Raw genomic sequence first — 22,754 nt, 5'->3', positions numbered from 1 at the left:
CAACAGTAGTTTGCCTCTAAAATATTCTATGAGGAACTGCATGACTTAATTTCAATGATTTGTGTATTCTTATTTATTTACATACTGTAACAATTTATCATAGAAAAACCATATGGCAGCTATAAACTTGAGTAGATTATGTTCAAGAATTTTCAACTCTAAACTGAAACAAAGTAAACTTTTATTTCATGCAGATGTATTCTCCATGTTTTTAAGTTGCTTTCTAGGAAATGCATGTTGGATCTTCCACAAAATGTATGTTTCTCCTCTCATTAGATGTGTTGGTGAACTAAATACACACCTTTTTATGATGCTGTTGAAGAGTATTTTTTTATTTCTCTCTGTAAAATTCTGATAACTGAGATAAAGCATAAAACCTCAGCCCTCCTCAAACAATGTATTTTGGTTTTATGTATTTACTTAGAGTATGCAATTTCTGTTGAGATATAGCACACTAAGAGCTGCTAAAAAAGTATATCTGTGGAAAAGTAAAAATATCCTTTTGCTTATTCCCTTGTATATTTATTAACTTAGCTGTTTTGATTTTATACTGGTATGTCTATTGTTATCAACTGTGGAAAACAACTGTAGAAATTCCATAGACTCTTCCCATACTCCTTAAAAATTAAGTTTATCTTCTAGCCACCTTTATCATATGAGCCCATTCCTACAAGGTCTGCCCAAACTCTTACCACAGATAAATCTTTCATATTTTTTCCAGGTCCTGAATATCATCCTTTTAGCAATCATTAAGTTTGTATATATCCATTTTGATTATGCTTTAGGGATGTCTTTAATTCCCAAAATGTCAGACCAAATGTGAACAGAAGATTCTGAGCATATCTGAGCATATTTTGCTTCCAATCATTTGACATTATAGACTTAAATAATTTACATTTTCATTCTGAGAAGATTGTTATGGCCTCTGCTAGAAGTTAAGCATGTTAGCTCTTTAATGTTTTCTCCATCATATGTACTTTCTTTTCCAGTTTGAGAAGAAAATTCCATAGCAACTTCCAGAGAAGTTCTCTTCCCTAGAAGAAAATCAATATTGTTAGAACAATGGCATGAAATTTATGCTGAGTTATCTCCATGAATTACATTAGGTTTGGATGGGCAGTTCAAGTGAAAACTTAAAAATTTAAGGGAAAGTGCATTTAGTTTTTACTTTCTTTTACTACAATTTTGTTATAAAGGAAAGGAAGAATCTTCTTTCACAGGACTTTCAATGGCCCAGGAGGAAAAATATGAATCATACTTACTTTATATGGAAAAGAAATTAGGAATAAAGTACCTTTTCCTGTGAAAAAGCCCACAGTATTTTAAACAAGCAGAAAGAATGTATTTTATAAGGGCTTGTAAACTCAGTACAATATGACATATACGAAACAGAATTTGATATACTGTAAGGTACTGCTGTTCCTATACTGATACTGCACTAAACTATGAGAAATATGCTGATGTGGCACAACGCATGCCCTTTGCCAGGGATTCATCTGACTTCAATGTCTTCACTGGAGATAAAGTAAATCTATTTAAGGGGCCACTGCATTAATGCATCTCGCCAGCACATATCTAAACCAGATCATTCAATCAATCACACACACCCCAGCTGAATCTTTCCTGTTTTACTAGAGCTATAATTTACAGTAACTTCATCTGTCCTCCAGCTTTCAAGAACAAAAATAAATATTTGGGAAAGCTTAGGAAAACAGGAAAGAAAGTAGAAATAATGAATGATCAGGGAAAACTTCTTAACTAAGAAGCTGTGAAGCACAAAGAATAATGGAATTGGCCGTCAGGAAGGACATAAATCTAATTTAAATCTTTTACAACACAAAATACTAAGCTTGTGCAGAAAAGTTCCAGACTTACTAAAAAGTGGGTCTTTAATTTATCTCTAACTGCTGAGTACCTGAGCAAGAATAAGTAACAGTGAGCTGTCAAGCAGTTAACACAGATAAGATCTTAAAGTTCAAGAGAATCATCAGCCCTCAAAATTTAGTTCTTGTACTGCAATGTAATTTCTGGCTATGAAAGACTGAACAAGTGTCTCTGTCTTCTTTACAAACACTTCAAAAGTTCTAACTGGAAGTCAAAATGTATAAACTTCCTCTTAGAGTCCAGTTCCCCTAAACTTTATACTTTATACAACCCTGAATTCTGAAAAAAAAACAAAATCCTTATACACTCAACTTAAAAACCATTTCAATATCCAAGTGAAGCAGTATCCAAGTGGTCTACAATTCTTGAAGGAGACTTTTTTAATAAAAACACACAAACAAACACTGCAAGTACAAGTGTCATCAAAGTCTGCCCATGCAATAAACTTTAAAAAAAAATGTATGGGACTATATGAATGTTTAATGATGTAAAAAAATACTAAATATGTATTTCACGTGCTGATACCTCCACATGTACTAGTAGCCATGTGGCAAACACAAATTAAAAGTTTCTCAGCACAAAATGATCAGGGAGCTGAAGACATTCTCATGACAACCAGTGGGAATACTCTGTGTGTTTTGAAGAACAGAAAGACTGTAGGACTGCAGAGCATGTTGACACACAATCTAAAAATAAAAGGTTATATTTTTTCTGATCTTATTACAAGATGTACCCATCAGATACACTGAAAATTAGAAATTTAGAGTACTGATCTGGGATTTGAAGGATAGAATAGTACCTTAACAGAAACCACTCTGTTGACACTTAAGCAATTTGTTAGCCAGGATTGTGGCGGTTTCTGACCTCATTGATTTCAACATTAAGGAAAGAAAAGAAAAAAGCTGACAGATATGATATTTTACATCTATAACATGATGTATTGTTATACCCCAATTAATTAAAAGTTCTTCTCTTGGAAGGAATATATGCTTAGAAAGATTTTGGCATTCAATATGATGATGTTTTTACAATGACAAAAGGAACTTAGATTTGCATGACAAACTGTGCTCAGAAATTTACTTGTGGACAAAATAAAATATGAAATTTATTTCTTTCAACAATTCACTCAAGAAAATAAAGATTTTGAGGTATGAAATGGCATGTATGTCTTTTTTCTTGGCACTAAATGAATGGGTTCTGTAAATGGAAAAAAAAATGCTTACCTTTGAAAATGCAGCGTCCAATCCACAAAAGCCTCTCATATAATTTGTGCAAGTGTATTTAATCTGCTGAGAAAGTGTACTGAAAGTGATTGTAGTCACAATCCTGCTACTTATGTACTGATTTCTAGGACTCCATTCAAAAGAGTAGAGGCAGCCTTGCTGTTTATTCCATCTAGTGCCAGATGAAATTTAATGGAGTATGCTCCTTGCTCCAGGAAACTGCAGGTCTCTGCTCACATCACTGTTCTATCTGCTTCCCTTGTGAAACATCTCAGTCACAGTAAGGCTTTGGTAAGCAATCTCTAGGTGACTAAAATAAGTCCTGTGTCTCTGCAGCTCTTCCAGGGACTGAGAGTTGGTGCTGTATAATGACAACTATAATAATGTTAGACTAAGCTGCAGACTGTCAGATCCAAATGTGGATGTACTCAAGTTGCATAACAGCTACTCTCTCTCCCTAAAGGAAAAGAATATGGTTTATCTTTACTGCAATTTCTGTTTCATAACTGTGCCCCATTACAAAAAACTCATAAATTTCATGGATTTCAGCTAAACATAGATTTCTGAAAGCATGTCTACATTGTACTTCAAAGGAGCCAGCCTGGACTCAGAATCAGGCCTAGGCATTTCTGAATCAGCACAGCCAGAAGGAGCTGCAGTTCAGGGGTCATTTCAAAGGAGCAAGCTTGTTTCTAAATATATGTAAGGAATGAGCAATTGTTTGTTGAGAGGAGGCTGGTAGACTTATTATTGTTTTCTGACTGACATAGAGGTAAATGAAATGTTTACTGTAAGTGTAAATCTTGCCTTGTCTTGAATGAAGGTATTTTACATTAATTTACAGCAGTTCTAGGAAAATACAAGCTTGGTATTTTCTTTTGACTTGATAGCAATATTTTAACAACCTGATTTTTTGCTAGAAGTATTAAAAATTACAAAGGGAAGTAACAAATCAAGCAATTAATTCTGGTTGATTGTACTTGTCTATTTATCTATTTATTTTCTTTTTTTTTTCCTAATAATGACCCTGGATCTCAGGCAAAATGGCCATTTCTATATTAGTCAGCTAAGAAGTGCTAAGGAACATTTCTAGGAACTGAAACTTAGCTGTCTACATGATTAAATTTTTTAAAAAGTCCTTGAAAGTTTTGTTGTCTATACAATTAGAACTTGGAAATAGTAGCCCCTTTTTTTTAACAGAAAATATTTAATAGAACTTTTTAAAAATTTTTTTTTAAAGTTTGAAATTTTATTAGGTGCTTGGCAGATACTGATCTCGATGACCGTGAAGAGTCTCAAGAACTTTGCTGTCATAGAAATTAGCGAAATTAGCCAAAAATACAGCTTAATTACTCTTTTAGTATGAATAGTTCTTTATTTTCCTTTCAGTTTTAAAATAATTGTCTTTTAAAATTTATGTTACAGCATGATAAAAATAGTGAGGCCTGTTATTTTCTTTGTATTTTCCTGTATTTTAGACCCTTATGCATTTTTAAAGATGGTTGACCAAAATCAACTGTATATGTTTAGACTGGGACTCATTGTCTCCCTATATAGTAGCATAATATTGTTTCCATTACTGATTTCTATTACTCTTGTTATATTTGAAGATATTTCATTTTAATTGACACGGTGTTTTTAAAAAATTTCGTTTCATATCAGCACACATATTAAACATTGCACTAACATTACACTGCTCCCTAGAACTACTTGCTCATCCTACTAACCTCTTTGGGCCAGACACTTCTTAGAAGGCCTTTCAGAAATTCAACTAAATTACTTTTAAGAATTCTTTCTCCATTATTGTTTCAATTCTTTTGAATAAGATGAGACTTAAGAAGTGTGATTCCCATTTACAGAAGCTTTGCTGATTTCTATTGTATTATGCTCACTTGTGTGTTTTACACGTCTCTTTAAATGTGTTTTTAGGTATTTTACCTAATACCAAAGTCATGTTAATTTTTAGATTCACCCCTAACTCATCATTTAAAATGGCTACAATACTGGCTACCCTCCAGTCTACTTGCACAATAGTGGAGATTAATGAGAAACTATTTTTTGTTTGCAATTCAGTCACTTTGATAGGGATTTTCAGAGGTTGCTAATGCATTTAGGTTCCAAAATCCCATTAACATTTAGTGAAAAATGTGCATTGTACTCCCAGAACTCTGAAAAAGTCTTAATTTTCAGTCATAAGTGCTTCTCAGTGAATGCTGTTTCATCCTAGTCACACAGTGATATGAATTCACAGTTTAGCATAAAACCTTCCTTTTTAATACAACATCATTTTGGTTACAATAGAAGTAAAGCTTAATGCAGAAATAATTTGTTCCCTTTTACATAAAGTATAAAGTGGTAATAATAGTTGTGTCAGTTTGGCCATATCCTGAACCAACAGTTGACTTAAATACTTCCATTTCATGCCCATTGTTCAGTTTCGTTCAGCACACCTGCAAATGTCATAAATGTTGTTAATCTTTTGCATATTCCACTTCTTTGTCTTTCAAGGACTTTCTTCTGTCCTGTGCAGTCTGTTTTTTCCTGCTTGGTTGTTACCATATGATGCCAATTTTACTTAGCAGGTACCATAGCAGCTCTGGCTGCTTGATTTACACTGCTTGCTTTGAACTCAATGTTGCTTTAACCTCATTTCTGAAGCTTTGGGATAGACCCAGAAACCTGCAGTTCCCATTGCCCTGTAGCTTTTCTAAAGCTGTTGGCATTCACTGATGTACACCATCCTTTCTAAAGTAGCCAAGAGACACTTGAAATGTGTTACTTTACATTGTAAGTCTGTATTGAAGAATATACAGCAGTAGAAGGTAGTTCTTTAACTACCTTTTAAAGTTCAGGATAAAAGAAAAAAAAAGCCCAAACAACCAAAAAAAACCAAACCAAAACAACCAAAAATGTAAAAAAACCCCAAACAAACAATCAAATAAAACAAACAAACAACCAAACCCACAAAAACACAAAACAAAAACCCCAAACAAACAAGTAAACTTTCACCTGAAGAGTACCTTGCTCCTTCTCAAAACTAAAAAATCCCATACAGAAATCCTGTTACACAGACAATTGTATGTGTCCATAACAGGTGTAAGACTCAAAAAATGCTGGTCAAGACACATGGGTAGAGTGGGTCTTAAAGTTCATCCTGACCACATAAGGAAAATCTTCTTAGGCTTGCATCTTGCAATCAACACAGAGGATAAAATTTGACATTAAATAACCATTATAATTTATGATCATTTATAAATCACACAGAAACCTGTAACTTTGAGATCTCAGGTTGAATACTCATAAATAAAATTGGAAAAGTATATCTTTATTTTTGACAGATTCCAAACTGTTCTGTCTAGAGGTAGGAAGAACCATCACTAGTACAACATACAATAAATACTATACAAAACACAAGATGATGTCCTTGCATATAGAGTTATATATGTTAGTAACATAACAAAAACCCCATAGAATGACTATTTTACATCAGTGAATTTTCAGCTTCTTGTACACCAACAATCTTATCTTGGAGTGTTTTCTGGTATAGTAAATCATGTCTATATTCTATCCAGATAGAATAGTGCATTTTTTTTTCTTTCTAATTTACATCCAGTGTTTTTGGTGGGAGGAAGTAGCATCAGGAATTTTTTATTTTGGATCGGAGTAAAGAACAAGTTTTATTGAATGATGGGGAAGATACTGGTTTTCTGCCAGAATCCTTGGAAAGAACTGACTGAAATAAAACAAAAAACAAAATTGATCCCTAAATGTTTAACATGGAATGTTTGAAAAAAATTCTCAGAGACTTCAGAGCATCTGTCAATATATGTTCTTGACCAAAATTTGTGGGTTCAATGTTTTTATGCTCTTGTTTAATGCTGTAGTCAGAAGTGACCCTGCAGATATTGGCTTCAGTATAAAGAGGGAGAAGAACTCTCAAGGAAAAAACTGCCTGAGATTCTTACTATAGCATGACTGGAAGGAACTACAACTAGTGTAATTTTTTGTCATTTACAGAAAAGTTCTGGACAGCATTTATATATATTACATGTTAGAAAACTAAAATTCACTAAAATTAATAAAATTATTTTATACTGTGAATTTAATAGAAACAAGACTGGCATCAAAATCCACCTGGAGAATACATAAGATTGAAAATGTGCCTTGAAGATTAGAGTTTTTGTGGAGTTGAATTATTTTTAAAATTAATTTGCCCATTTGTTTGACTCAACAACATTTGCATATGGTAAAATTGGATTTGGAACACTAAGGGAGAGTAGTGGTCGATTTGAAGGGATTTGAGAATTAATCTAAGACACTTGTTCATCTTAGTTTTGTGTCAAGATTTGTAAAACAAATTGTGCTGTAACATATAGTCATTATGTCTGATATTACAACTGCTTTTTTCAAGATTCTTGTGATTTCTAACAGTGAAATATCTAAATTCTATAGAACACCTTTTATTAAAGTAAATGAGGTTTCTAACAGACTGTTATGAATTTAGAGATGTGAGATGCAAAAGGAGTCTTTGTTTCCTAATTTTTTAATTTATATTTGTTCTGCTCCAACAGGAGCACATTTTAATTTTATGCTAAAGAAAAGAGATACTAAAAGCCAACAACCCCATGCATCCATTACTGCTGAAATGAAGGCTTAAGTAGGGACAAAGCAGTAAAAGGAAATTGAATGTTAAAATGGAATTTATCTGCATCAGCTTCCCAGTTTCTATTTTAAATATTGGTTGCAGAAGCCAAAGCAAATATACATCTGTTTTGCATTGCAAACTGGCTTAACACATTGAACAGAGCATTTAATCTGTTTTGGACCCACAGAATGCAAATCATCACAATACCTAGCTGCTGTTGTAATGCCTAAGAGTACTGAAGATTTGCCTTCCGATGTTTAACCTACCAGGCATTGAATTTGTGTTGGAATGTCATTCCAATGAGTACCAGATTTTGTCATATACAAAAGCTTCAGCACTATGATTGCTATGTCCTGCACCTACACAGCCCTTTAAGTCTGTAATTGAATATGCAAGTGCATTATTAATGACAAAAATGATCATGATGATGATGCTCAGTTCCATCCAGCATACCAGCAAATGTCATTAGCTTTTAATGTTTTGCATATTCATCTTCCAGAGGAAGTGATCAGACAAAGTGTAAAGATTTATACAGTTTTTCTCCTCTCTTTCTTATCTGCAGACCTGAAAAACCAGAGAAATCCAGGGCTTATTTTGCAGACACAAGGAAGTATCATTTTGAAAGACAAAAAATTTTCTCTTTTGAAATATTTGAAAATATTTCTAGATTTTTTTTTACTATTTTCCTCTGGAGATTTTTTCTTTCCTTCCTTCCTTCCTTCCTTCCTTCCTTCCTTCCTTCCTTCCTTCCTTCCTTCCTTCCTTCCTTCCTTCCTTCCTTCCTTCCTTCCTTCCTTCCTTCTTCCTTCCTTCCTTCCTTCCTCCTTCCTTCCTTCCTTCCTTCCTTCCTTCCTTCTTCCTTCCTTCCTTCCTTCCTTCCTTCCTTCCTTCCTTCCTTCCTTCCTTCCTTCCTTCCTTCCTTCCTTCCTTCCTTCCTTCCTTCCTTCCTTCCTTCCTTCCTTCCTTCCTTCCTTCCTTCCTCTTCCTTCCTTCCTTCCTTCCTCCTTCCTTCCCTTCCTCCTTCCTTCCTTCCTTCCTTCCTTCCTTCCTTCCTTCCTTCCTTCCTTCCTTCCTTCCTTCCTTCCTTCCTTCTTCCTTCCTTCCTTCCTTCCTTCCTTCCTTCCTTCCTTCCTCCTTCCTTCCTTCCTTCCTTCCTTCCTTCCTTCCTTCCTTCCTCCTTCCTTCCCCTTCCTCTCCTTCCTCCTTCCTTCTTCCTCTTCCTTCCTTCCTTCCTTCTTCACTTCCTTCCTCCTTCATCCTTCCTTCCTTCCTTCCTTCTTCCTTCCTTCCTTCCTTCCTTCCTTCCTTCCTTCCTTCCTTCCTTCCTTCCTCCTTCCTTCTTCCTTCCTTCCCTTCCTGATCCTTCCTTCTCTTCCTTCCTTCCTTCCTTCCTTCCTTCCTTCCTTCCCTCCTTCCCTCCTTCCCTCCCTCCCTCCCTCCCTCCCTCCCTCCCTCCCTCCCTCCCTCCTCTTGGGGAAAGGTCAGTTCATAGCTGCTGTCCTATGAGAATCTTCTCAAGGAATAGTTCTTCTGCTACAGCTGAGGACAAAGTGCTGCTGAAATATTTTTACCACACATTTTGGATTTGTTTCTTACCACTTTCTTCTTATGCAATTTAGGAACATAAAAGCAAAAGGGGCTCTGGGTTGGCAAGTCCAGACATCCTGCTGGTAAACAAGCAATCTCAGCAATACTATCCATCTTACGATATTCAGTTGTGGGTTTGTTTTTTTTTTTTTTATCTCTCTGATACCTCTTTTACATTTCCCCTATCAGCCTCTTAGTAAAATAAGCACCTCCTTTCATTGTTTTATATTTATTTCTTTTTCCTCAATTGTATTAAAGGTTTTGGAATCTACTTCTGCTATTTTACCACCTCTTTTTTCTTTCCTTCCAAATCCTATTCTATTATAATCAACCCTCTGAGGTAATTAAAAATTTCTGTATTATAGAGTTCTGACAAACACTTGGTTTAAGTGGTTCATCTGAAGTTTTATTCACTTTTAGATATTTTTTGCCTGGGTCTTATTTAATAGCAATAGGCTGAAAAGCCTAATTCTAAAGGCAGATTTTTGCCTTGGCAGTTGAACGCTGAAAAGGAAGCACAGAATTGAAAGGGTAAGTTTCTGTGCTCACTCTGTGAGGTTAGAGGAGGTGTAAGCAGCTGACAGAGATCAGGCTGGACTCAGAATTGAATGGAGGTCTCGCCTCTTCTGTCCATCATCGTGAGTACAAATAAATGGAAGAGGGAAACTGTGAGTTGATATTACAGCTACTGGAAAATGACTGGATCCCTGACAAAGCCCTGGCACACAGTAAAGCTAACTGAGCAGGATGTGGATGTGACATGTGAAACCAGTAGACAGGACACATAACAAATGACAAACAGAGAAACTTCAAAGGTACCTGAACAGTTGGCTTTTGGGAAAAGAGTCTTGTGAGGGTGACAGCACCATATAAGGCTGAGATCACTTAGGTAACAGTGCCAGAAACAACAATAGATGCAGCAAAAGTGGGATCAGTTGAAAGAACAAAAAAAAGTTTTGTTTATTTAGGAGAAGGCTAGGGTGAAGAAAAGACAGCTAAGAGATGGGTCAAGAAATGAGGAGGGGTAGGTGAATAATGTGATCAGTGCTTCAAGGGAACATATGAGCTGCCTCCAGCTTGATTATTGCAATCTAATCAGGACACTAAAACCCTCTGTTCTGACAATACCACAGAGGTCAAACCTCCTTTAGAACCTCCTTTAGTGGTGGTGGTTTCCCTGGCTAGAAATCAGTGAAACATGGGATCAAGCACCCTGGCATTACCAATGGAACCCATTCTGGGTCTGGGAGCATGGAAAGAAAGATACCTTCTCTCCCAAAGAGGAAAATTAGGTGATGTACTTCACATCTCCACTGTAAACATCCTATATGACCTTTAATATACTGTTATCTGGACTGCTCTTTCTCATGCTTCTTCTATTTTGTTTCAAGCAACAGCACTTTTGTGCATGAATTGAACTCTAAGTATACAGTCCTATTGGTTGTTTATCACCAGTGCCTTACCAAGCTTAATTATTTAATGAGTTTATTTGACATGTATATTGATGTGTTAGATCCTCATTTATGTCTGCAAATCTCTGCCACTCCAGATCTTGATCTCAGGTCACCTTTTCAACACCATTGCTTTAAATATACTTGTTAAGTTATTATTTGCCAAAATCTAGCAAACAAATTGTCTTCTACAAAACAGGAAAATACAAACCTATTATTAGGTATTATTCAGTATCTCAGTATTTGAGTCATCATCACATTTTTCTTGAAGGCAAATGTCCTTGATAAAAACGTTGTTTTTCCAACTTTGGAAATCATGGCTTCAAAAATCATGGATGTAGATGTTTTAAGTTAGTCACCCAAAGTGGAGGTATTTAATCATTACTTACTTTGTTCTATAATTCAGCTCAGCTTCCTAAACAGCACACAAGAAAGAAATAAAATGGTTTAATCCACTCTATTGGTCTCAGCTATATTCTCTTTACAGTGTAAACAACATTAAAAAATAATTGGGTGTATACTTCTAAGTAGCATAAAAACTTATGACCATGATTCTAAGTGCTCTATGGAGTTAATTTATTGTGGAAGCCTTGTGACCTTTTTTTTATTCTCACTTTCTATTTTTGAGCTAATTGAGCTTGGTCTAGAATTGAAATCACAAATGAATTTATGCTTTAAAATTCAATTTTTTTAGTGGAATGAAAAGAATCATTCCAGGGTCTCAGTCACCAGAAGAGAGTAAATTTGGATACTGATGGTATCATTTGATCTATAAAGATATCTGTCTTATTTAGATTAGCTGTTCAGAGGTAATGAAGAAGATCATTAAAATTGTCTGATCTTCTCCATAAGCTTTTTATGGCTCTGATTAAGTTACTTGGGAGCATTATGTTATGCTTGAGGGGGTAAATTGACTCATTTTTGCAATAGTCTTATTAATTAAGTCTGCTAGAAATCTTGGAGTCCTTTACTGTATCCAGATTGTTTGTAAATAATTTATTTGAATGTGTGTATGTGTTCAATGTAAACTTTGTTTCCTTTTCCCTCTTTAATCCTAAAATAGACTTTGCTTCTAGGAAATAAAAAGCAAAATTTAAAAGCCCAGATTTCTGGTTCAATAAATTGTTTGGATAAGTTTATGCAAACTACCCTTCTTCAGCTGGTTATATTTGGAACACTAATTTGAAACATCTTGGAGGAAATCTGTGGATATTCCCTCTTTGCAGAAAGTCAGATTCAGAAATCTTTAAGCTTAGGTATTTTAACTACTTTTTGACATACTTGATACATGTACATTTGCAAATTGTCACATAGAAAATGAAAGCTTAAAGCTGAAGTGTCTCCAATATATTTTAACTTTTTTTGTCCAAAATTTTCCTTAAACTGAAAACTTTTAGGAGATAAACTAACTTCATAATTAATTACATTTCTCATTGAACTGAAGGAGAAAGTCAGCACAGATTTGATAAAATCCTATGGGACTGTATGCTTATTTTTTGTAAAGGAAAGGCTCTAATTCCGTCTGGAAATCTACACTGTACTCCTGAACACTTGGTCCTGGTTTGACTGTGGAGAAGCAAACCATTATAAATATTTTTAATTTGAAGTTTTTGTAAGTGTAAGTAATTATTATAGTGGGATCTTTACTGAATCTGCATCTCATAGATCATTGTGCTTTCGAGCAATGGGCACGGACAGACTTTTGCTGATTCGGGAAAACATTTGGGTTTTATTAAGTTTGGGGAGATTTTTTCTTAACCTGAAAACATCCATAGATTGGAAAGGCTATATTCTATTCAACTCTAATGACAATATGTCGGTCTTTTTAATAAAACAGAATGGCCTGTGGGTGAAGTTATTTTTAAATTATTTTCCTTGTCAAATTAGGATCTATTTGGGGAAAAGATCCATTCATGGAAAATCCATTCATGGAAAATGCACTTTAAAATAGTGATTAATATTCCATATAAAATAAAGATAATCAAACAAGTAAAAATACATAGTTAGGTGGGAGACTGTGTGGATAAGAATAATATTCATAAATATATTTCCATAGTTTATAATTGAATCATTGATACATAACTCTTAAAGAAAATTGCTCGGATTCCATTTCCATGGGATGTTAAACTTATATGTCTACTGTATATGGCTAATGGGATATAAAATGCCTTATGGTAAATGTTAGGCAGGTCTCAGCCAGAATATAAAGCCCTAAGCTTCTAATAGTAGTTTTATTATTTTCCCCTCTTTAAAAATCCCACTTTTAACTTTACTGAAAGTGGAAAAACATAGTCCTCTCAGGGAATTATCAGTTAAAAAGTCAAACCTAATAAAAAAGGAGGGACAAATCAGGCAACACTCCAACATCTGGTACTGGACAAAAATCTCCACACCAGTTCAGAGGTGATTTGTTCAGTGGCACAGTCAGTGCTATTTTATTGAGTTCTTGGTATAATTACAGCCTGAAACACTTGATTTAGGGATGTTTGGAGAATTTTTTGTTGGTTTTTGGTTTTGTTGGGGGTATTTTGTTGTTGTTGTTGTTGCTTTGTTTACTGCTATAAATACAAGGTGCTTCAAGAGAATTTCCAGAAAAGTTTGGGACTTGATGATTCAGAAATTCTTTGTATAAACAGCAAGCTGTTTGAGATCATGTGGAAGTGAAAAGCCTGGGTGAGAGGACTGCTGAAGAGTCTTTCTGCTTTGCATGACCTTATCCTGGTAGCCACTTTTTCAGGAACTGATTCTCATTCAGATTTTAGTAGGACTGTAGAGCCTTGCTCAGGCTAACAGACTGGAGTAGGGCCCAGTTCATGCTGCTTAGGCAGCCTGATTTGGGATTTTTTGTTGACCAGGGTCTGCTGGGTAAATTGTAGGAAGCCCTGTTCCAGTCAGCTTGCTCTTTCTCTTCAGATTTAACAGACAAGCAAGACCTTCTGCTAGCTTTAGAAATGATCACTGGCTCACAAGGCTCCAGCCAGTAAACATGAAAGCAATCTTGATTGCAATTATCAACCTTATTCCAAAAAAATTGGGTACTTCAACCTTTACCCATTTTTTTTAGAACATGTACAATTATCTCCGTTTCTAGCAGAAATCTAAATAAATGAGTAAAAATGTTCCATCTTAGGTCCCCTGGGAGTTGAGTTGCTACAGGATTTATATCTCCTCAGAATAATGTACTGCCAGTTCATCTTTCTCCTCTGTCTCTTGTCCATTTGCTCCCAGCTACTCTTTTCTCCTCATTGGTCTCCCAAAATATCCTATGGAATCCTGGTTGTCCCAATGACAGCAAACTGAAAATGATGGTGAGTCCGACATGATGATCATAGCCAAGGACAGAACTCACATGAAAAGGGAAGAATAGAGGTAACCTTGGACCTTGGAGTTAAATGAAGATTCCTGAATTAAGATGAACTACTGGCTACAACTGGATGGAACGTCAGTTATTAAAAATAAGTTACTGTCATTTTTTAGCCATACATTCATTCTATACAGAGACATCTTTTAACTCAATATCAATCAAAATTACTTTGAATGTATTGAACCATGTAAGCACAAAGTGCTCTATATTTTTGCCTTTCACTTTTGTCTTTCCTTTGTCCACAGTATTTAACAATTGCTGTTAATTTATTTTCTGTTTTAAATATGCTATTGTCATTTGCTAAAAGGCAACAACTATAAAATCCCCTTAGATATCAGCTGAGTACACAAGAGGAGAAAAAATGTTCAAATCCTTGTGTAAGGCATTCCTTAAGGTAGTTCAGTTCAAGTGCTCTCCAAATTAAGTTGGTTCTTTATCAATGGTATGTAAGATTTAGGTGATTCTTAGCTGTCCCCCAGCCTGTCCTGCACCCTGGATGGGGCCTGGTGTCCAGAGGTGATGGGACAGGTTTTGGCCAGCAGGGCCCTGCCTTGTGGCTCCCTAAGTAGCCCTCTCCATTCCTTCCTCAAAAACACATAAAAACAAAGTAGGTTTTGGAACAACTATTCCAACACAGGAACAGCATTTGCCTGTTATGCACAGATTTAAATTGAAAAGGAAAAAATCTACAGCTTGCACAAGATGTTTGCCTTAATTTAAATCAGAATCCTGTGACCAGAGGCATGAAGAGCATTTTTCTCTTGAGAGTTGTTTCAATGAAGTCACAGGTGATGGCTTCTTTTGTTTCCTTTTTCACTGTTTGCATCTTACCTTGCAATAGCACACACTTCAGCAGAAGTCTCAGTCATGTGGAGAGCAAGTCATATGAAGAAAATTCTTCTTTTCTTAAGGGAGTGAACACTTTCAAATCCCCTTGAGTGCTGCTTAAGTGATTGCTGTACTCATTTAATCATGTTGAAATAAATTATAGGAGATGCTTCTCCTGTCCCAAATATAATGCTAGTTATATGTCCAAAACCAAAAAAGAATTCCTCTACTTCCTATTTCATTTTCTTACTCTTAAGATTTCCATTGGGAAAAAAAGTAAAGTGTGATATGTAGAGTCCAAAACCAATACAATGAGCAAAATCCAAGTATTTACAATGTTGCTCAAACCTCCAACCTTAAACTGTAATTTCAACAGCACAGGCAAATGAAACATGACATATATGTATTCTATTAACATTTTTAACTTTTCTGTGGTAGTGTTAGGGTTAAAAGGAAGTTAACATTTGCCCTCTGTCAGACTTTGTTTCTTCCCTGAGTGGTGGTGGGGGTGTATGTCATTTTGGTTTTGTGACCATCCTTCACCTTGTAAGTGAGATTTATAAATCTCAGAATGAATTTTAAATCAGCACTGACATCTATTAAGTCTTCTTATTTAAAAAATGACCTGGCAGTTAGAGGTATAATAACAAGAAAAATAAATTGGTTTTACTCCTAGGACTGCCAAGAGACCTTCAGAAAGACTTCAGTTTTCAATACAAGATTACTTGTACAAAACCTCATATCCTTCCCAACTGTGAGGTCACTTGTGTTTCATCCATGACTGCCCTGCATTCTACCATGGTAAAAAAGTCTCACTGATTTCAGTTTGTTCCAGCAATGTTTGTAAATAAGCTTTTACTAGACAAAGTCCAAACAGCCAAAGGAAAGTTGAAAAAAGTATCCTCTAAAATGTAAGTTTTTGTTCAGTCACTGCTGTAAACACTTTAGGAGGGTGAATAAAAAGCAGAGATTTGCCAAAAAAAGACATGACCACCCTAAAGTATGCCATAGTAAAATCAGTTTTGATTAAGCACAAAGGCAATGAGTAAAGGCAAAAATCATTGTGAAATTTTTGTGAATATATGATGATTTTCTTGAATATAGACCACTTGAGAGAACTCTAGTATTAATGCAAGTTTTTTAACTAAATCATTTTGCTGATGACATTTTTAATGGGTTTACTTCAGAACTAATGAGTGATCTGTAAATCTGTAAATCAGTTCAATTACTATCTAAAACAAGGCAATACAGTGAATATATTAAAAGAAAAAATCATCTCCCTTTAATATACCACAATGCCAGAAGTTTGCAACAACATTTGTATGCCTTACTGTAGCAGCAAAGAATCATTATTTCTTGGGGTTTTTTTTCCATTATAACCTTTTAACCTTTAAGCCTTCAGTATTATGTCAATAAACAATCTCCAGCAGACAACTTGATCATGAATGAAGCTGGGTGGAAAGTTAAGTTCAAAATAAGTATACCTAGTTTATTACCTTAGCTACAGAAAAATCATGAACTTTTGTGGCTTTGCAAGAGTGGGGGAGGTCCCCTGGATGTGGCTGCTACTCGCACTAGCATCTGGTCTGATGACTTGTAAACATACAGTGAATGGTTTCTGACTAGCCAGATGGTTTCTTTTATATAATCAAAGCTGGCAGAGAGTGTGTAAGTATATTTTTTTATATGTGGTAAATATATACTTTATATTTACTCTCAGGAAGAGACCTTTTTTTTTAAATCCTATTATAATTTACAGAATTCCAAATAAATCTCATGCATTAAATAAGAACATAAAACAAATTATTCAGAATGTGCTGTCAAGTAATACAATACATATTCTTTAAATTTTCTCATTTTATTTCCAATTTTTATTGTAAAAAAATTCTCTATATATGAAATATTTTTCAGATTAGATATAAACATTTTTTTACTTTCTAAATAGTACACCTGAAAGCTTCAGAACACCCATTTTCTCACACTATCCAAAATACTGTTGAAAAGAGCAATTTCCTGCAAAATAGATATATGTATTTTCATTTATATATATACATATATATATATATACATGAGAAACATTTTCATTGCCAGGATAAATAATGACAAGAAAGGTGATCCTTTTCCTCTGCTCAGCCCATGTAAGACACACCTGGAGTTCTGAGCCCAGGCTTCCCAGTATCAGAGTAAACTGGATATATTGAAGCAAGTCCACTGAAAACCCAAAAAGATTCTCAAGGTCTGGGAGCATCTCTCATGCAAGGAGAGGCTGAAAGTGCTTTATTGTTCAGCATTAAGAACAAAGTTTTGAGGGATTTCATTAGTTTGCAAAAAACAGCTGATGGGCTATTTCAAACTCAACAGCTCTGAGATTCTGTGATCTGATTACTATGAACTGGTAAGCAAATATTCTGTTAATATAGGAGTTTTAAAAAAGTCCTTCTTAGTGAAAAAAATACAATATTCTTATTTGATCAAGAATTGGACTAGAATTCTTTTCATCTTTAGGCAAACATACAAGTTTCAATAATCAAAAACAATACCAATATTCTGTGGGTTTTTTCTTAAATTTCCTCTTGCATTTTTTGTCAGCAAGGATAGGCCTTAATCTAGGTTATCAGCTTCTTATCTTGAATCAAAAAACATACAAATTTTTCTGAATATTCATAAGGGTTATTAAAGTTTTTAATTACTTGATTACTTGCTAGTGACTCAGTAGTATTTCAACTTTATCTGCTAGTCCTCTTCAGCCCTCTCCAAAAAATGAAAGCAAAACAAGGTTTATAAATCTACAGAGATATATAGTAATGGCATCACAGCAATGCAATGATCTGCTGTCTTCATCTTAGAAGTCTTATGCATGTAATTAAACATAGGAGATGTGGAAGACATCTCCCAGAATCATTACCTTAATGATAGAGAGAAGTGGGAATCTCCAGTCAGCAATTTATTCCACCTAAAAATTACCATTTTAGGGGAGAATATATCACTCCTTGGAGATTTCCATCTCTTTCCACTTGCAATTAAGACTGTTTTCTTGTTACTGAGTATATCAGCTTAGAAAAGTTATCTAATCTTATTAGAAAAATTCTATGAACTTACATGAACTTCACACTACTCAGAAATGTCAACAATCTGACAAGGAGATTGAGAATTTCATGCAGAGAAGTCACTGTATACCTATCATTACTTTTTAATTCTGCCCTGTGGCCATATTAAAGTCCAGTTATTACAATTATTGAGGAATTTCTCATCCCAAATTAAAGTGCAAACAAGACCAGATACCAGTGACAATAGGAGAGATTTTATTTAATAGCAAATATGAGGGAAAGATAAGTGAAGAGAAAGAAATAGGGAAAGAGGGGCTTGGGGAATTTGTGGGGTGGGAAGAGAGAGAGGTGGAGACAGACTCGGTAGAAAGCATCACCCCTCTGTGGATCTCAATGACATTCTGTTGATCCTCTTATTCTGGGCTTCTTGATGGTGAAGCTCCCCCACAAATCATAGAATCTGATGGGTTAATATAGGCACAGGCCAGGTAGGAAACTCCAGGCACCTCCTTTGGAGAGGGGGGAGTTTTTCATTGTCTCTTAGAGCAGACTCTGGGTTTGTTGCATCATGTGCAGTCCTGTGATGCAAGGCTGCAGGAATGACTCTGGGGCCACTCTGGGGGGCCTTTGATGGATTAAGGCACCCCCTCAGCTGCCTCTCATTTGAGTGTCCTGTGGCTTTCCCAGGGTTGGGGGTTCCATATCCAGTTTGTGTAAGGGAGGATGGGTTCACTGTCCCTCAGCAGACAAAGGTTACAACACACCCAAACTTCCCCCACCCTCCTTAACTTGGGGGGAAATCTGTGCAAGGCTGCTCCCAGCAAACAGGGAGGGACAATTGCTTAAAAAAATTCTTTTCCTTGTTTACTTGTTTGTGTCAGATGATTAAAGAATGGGGTTTTCTCTTTATCTAAACTCAGCAATTTGACTTTCAGTCAAAAGTCCCAGTCAGGCATTTTCAGGAGGCTCCTCTGATTGTAGCTTCTTTACACAGTTTTTGCTATAACAAGCAAAACTTTTTATCAATACTTGAGGCATGAACTACTACACTCTCTGACAGGCCACCTGTGTGAAGGCTTCTAGAAAAGTCATTAGCAGCCAGTTGACACTGGCAACAGACCAGTGCAGGCACACTCTGCTTCAAGTACACTAAGCACCATTTACATCCCATTTCCACCTCTTGAATCAAACCATGGCACAGCAGAAGCTTCTTTTTCACTTGTCTAATTTTTCTTCTAGTTTGGAAGCATTCATACAATATTCTTCATAAAGCTTTTGTGCTCTGCAGTTTCCAGGATCTACAGTGTATGTCTGAATGTGTTCAGAAGTAGAAATATGTATATCAAAAGCAACTAAAGATTATGGAGGCAAAATCTTCTGGTATTTATACCAATATACTATTCTCAATATTATTTATTTGATGTTTAGCACATCTTTCTAAGATATGTCTTTGGAAACTGCATTCATTAGAGTTCATTGAACTATTCAGGCATTCATTACTTCTGTGAATAAGTGAATCATTCTGGATTGGACCCTTATTTATTTCTGAATAGCATTAAAAACTACTGAACAGGAACCCAGATTGTAAGCTTGCTTATTCATATACTTCCAGTCAACAAAGAGATATCATAGTGTTTCCATATATCCTATGAATGTAGTATTTCAAAGAGAGGATTAAAGAACAAATCTATTATGTGTTTCTGGTAAATGTATTGGCCTCAGAATGAGTTCATATGGCACTCAGAAGGCTTCTTGCATTTTGAATATTTTCAAGAGTTCTCAGAGAAAATTCATTTGATCTTACAAATCTCACAACATATTGGACTGTGAGCTTTTATTTGGGAAAAAAATCACAAATACTCTTTCTTCATTCTCTGATAAAGCCAGTACTGAAGCTGTTGACATTTACTCTCAGGATAAGAAACTAGCTATATTTGCTACTCCCCAATGTGGTTTGAGCCACTTGGCTGAAATAGTCTCTTTGTGTGCTTGCTGAAAATAGATTTGGCATAGTGGCTAGATGATTTAGATACTCCTCTACATGTTCTGAAGTTAAATTGGTTTTGGTTCAGAGATTCAAAACAAAATATGTTCCCCCAGTAGCACACCAGTGAAGAAGTACTACATGGATGTAAAAAACTGTAAAGGAGCTGGACTTGCATGTGGTCAATTGTCTATAGAAATTAGTAATCCTTAGATATCCTGAGGATATCCCAATGGACTATGCTAACTGAACATGACATGCTACATACATGTAAATATCTTGTGTTAAAATGCCCCTTTTCTGACATGACTTTACTTAATTCTTTCTTAAATATTTACCCAGAACAACAAAAATTGATTTCATAGTGCAATGATCTTTAACTAAAGGTTGAACAAGAACACATTTAAAACCTCAGGGATGATGAAATGTATGGGAAGAGTGTTGCATATTAGATTCCGTCCTTACTGCAGATGCCATTGCATTTATAGAAACTAAAATTCAGTTGGGGAAAAGTAAGACTTTCATCTAGCAGCAACTTCCTGGCAGGTTTGAAAATATATCCTTGATTTGTCTTTGTGTTTTTTACAAAAAGTACAACAGACCAAGACAGTGGTGTTCTTATTGATTTTTCTTGCTGTTTGACAGAAGTGCTGAGTTTCAGTAGCTTTTTGCATACACCTTCAATTAATCATTGAGATAGATGGTGTCCAGCTGAATGTAACCTTACATCACTACATTTGTTCACTGTTTCCTGCCATGTGACAGTATTTATCTGATTTGCAGTAAAAGCAGTAAAAACAGGCATAGACCTCAGTGACAACGAAGAGAATCCTGAAAAAGATTAACTGCTGTATATGCAGTAGTGCTAAATGACATAACAAGCATCCAGCTCTATTTCATTAGCATTTCTATTCAAGCCATATTTATTAGCTGCTTCTCTTAGCAACTGCATGAGTTACTGTCTCCAAGCAATTTGCTCTGTGTTGTACCATCTTGTTACTTATTACAGATGTTTCCTTCCTTACAGCATTACCATTAAAAAGACAAAGTTTGCAGTGCAGCTCTAATACCAGTTAGATACAAATGTGCTCATCTGCCTCATCAATGTAGATGTTATTAAGGAGTAAGGAGTCGATTCAATCAGACAGGAAACAGTTTTGACATGTATGGATATGGTGGAAGGCCATGACATGGCCTATGGTGGAAGCAGAAATCCTTTAAATCCTCTCTTCTGTCACAATCCACAAAATACTACCAGCTCAGTCAAGGTGACAGTGGACACATATGCCTTGTCAGCTCCTTCTAGGCAGGAAGAATTTAGGCCAAAATGGTCAGGAGGACAGCATTAAAAAAAGTTAATGTGCCTTAAAAGATCAATTTGTTGTCCTGTCAATTGTTGTCCTGAACCTCTGAATCCAAAAATATTATCAGAATTCCTGTCCATATAAGGTAAGTCTTCTTCTGCTGAATCACATTTGAACAACTTTTTGGTAAAATGTGAGTTTTTTACCAACTCATGCAGACATTACAAGTGTGCGATGATTATTTGTATTTTAATGTGCTTATTAGATAGATATGTCAGCTTACACCTGAGAGTAGTGTGTTATTAGACCACTCATTAACATGCAGATACTTGATGAGTCTGTGCTGCCTTTTGGGCAGGGAGGGGGATCTCAGCTTTTAAACAAGGTTCTTGCTGAGCTCTACCTTTCAGTTATCTGCTTTCATTTCATGGTATTTTATATTGTTTCACGCTGAAATTTTCCTCTTTATTCTTTGAACTAGTAACTAGAATCCCCTCAAAAATTTCACCTCTCTCTTACTTTTTTCTTTTTTCATCATGCACATCTTTGATGTAAGAATTCTGCCATAGCTCAGCAGTAACTTTTAGGGTAAAACCAAGCCAAGCTCATACAGCTGTGTTTCATAGAATGGGGCCCTGGTCAGCAAATAGCTGGATCCAAGGAATCTGGGTTACAGCAGGTAGATATTTATAACTGTGGGTATTTCAGAGTTGATCATGGGGAGGGACCATTGCTTAAAAACACTTTACTCATGTTTTAGTCACTATGCCTGTATCTCCCTGAATCATTTGAGGGCTTCAGTTTCCCAGAGGAGCACTGAATATTTCAAGAGCAAGGTAATGTAATCCTTACTCGTATCTAAAGAGATCCATTTCAGCACTGGGATTTTCAAAGGAGACCAGGCAGAAATTAGAGACCTAATTAACTTGTTTTCAACATCTAGTTCCTTTAGCTTGCTTTTGAAATTCCATTCAGGTTTTTCAGCTATGGCAAATCAAAATAAATAAATAAAACCTTTACAAAACTCCCAAGAACCTAAGGCTAGAGAAACTCTTTGAAATTCTTTGATATATTTTCTCACCTTTCAGAAAACTCATTTACTAACAACTTCTATATTCAAAACTATTTTGGGGGATTTTGTGTCCTATGTTTTCTTATTGGAAGGCTGTGTTCCAGAACCTGACTGCTCTAAGAGTTGGGACATTTCTTTTAATTTCCCGCTAAGTTTATTTCCAGCTGTTCACATCCATTTGTTCCTGTGACAACACTGGCGTTTCACTTAAATGGTTCTTTTCTCTCCTGATGTTTATCCTGCTGATGTATTTATAGACTTCCTTCTCAGCCTTTGTTTCACAAAGCTAAATAAACAGAGCTTTTCTAACCTCTTGCTAAATATGCAACCTAGCCTTCATACCATCCAAATATTGCTTCTCTACA

This window comes from Erithacus rubecula (genome assembly GCF_903797595.1).
Source record: "Erithacus rubecula genome assembly, chromosome: 2".
Taxonomy (NCBI): domain Eukaryota; kingdom Metazoa; phylum Chordata; class Aves; order Passeriformes; family Muscicapidae; genus Erithacus; species Erithacus rubecula.
This window is presented reverse-complemented; position numbering follows the sequence as displayed.